This window comes from Merops nubicus, unplaced genomic scaffold (genome assembly GCF_000691845.1).
Source record: "Merops nubicus isolate BGI_N331 unplaced genomic scaffold, ASM69184v1 scaffold22580, whole genome shotgun sequence".
NCBI lineage: Eukaryota > Metazoa > Chordata > Aves > Coraciiformes > Meropidae > Merops > Merops nubicus.
In genome coordinates this window covers 9,228-9,626 of record NW_008582494.1, presented here as the reverse complement: position 1 = coordinate 9,626, position 399 = coordinate 9,228, and the positions used below count along the sequence as shown (strand labels likewise).

General features: G+C 61.2%; 1 protein-coding gene across 1 annotated transcript in view; it reads left to right on the top strand.

Moving 5' to 3' along the window:
- KLHDC10 (kelch domain containing 10) overlaps positions 1 to 399 on the top strand; it is a gene marked incomplete at its 5' end in the record, with an annotated part of 5,957 nt that overhangs the window by 3,682 nt on the left and 1,876 nt on the right. The window lies entirely within an intron of this gene.

Here is a 399-nt window from a genome sequence, read left to right as displayed (position 1 = left end):
GACCTAGAGCAAACCCAGGAGCAAGGCCCTGCCTCTGCCAGGCAGCAGGAGCAGGAGCAGGGGCTGTGGCTGGTCCCTGTGGGTTTAAAAACACTAGAATGTGACCAAACCCCTGTGAGCTGAGGTTAGCCAGGATGTAAAACAGCTTCTTAAAGCAGGAGTTGCACAGCACCCTGCTTCTCATCAGCACTTAGCTCTAAAGCTGCCGTGGTGGGGCTGGAAGTGAACATGAGCTGGCCCTGTGCCCTCACAGCCCAGCAGCATGGGCACAGGGCAGGGAGGGGATCCTGCCCCTCTGCCAGCTCTGGGAGACCCCCCTGCAGTGCTGGGGCAGCTCTGGAGTCCTCAGCACAGCAGAGCCAGGGAGCTGCTGGAGCGGGGCCAGAGGAGCCCCAGCAA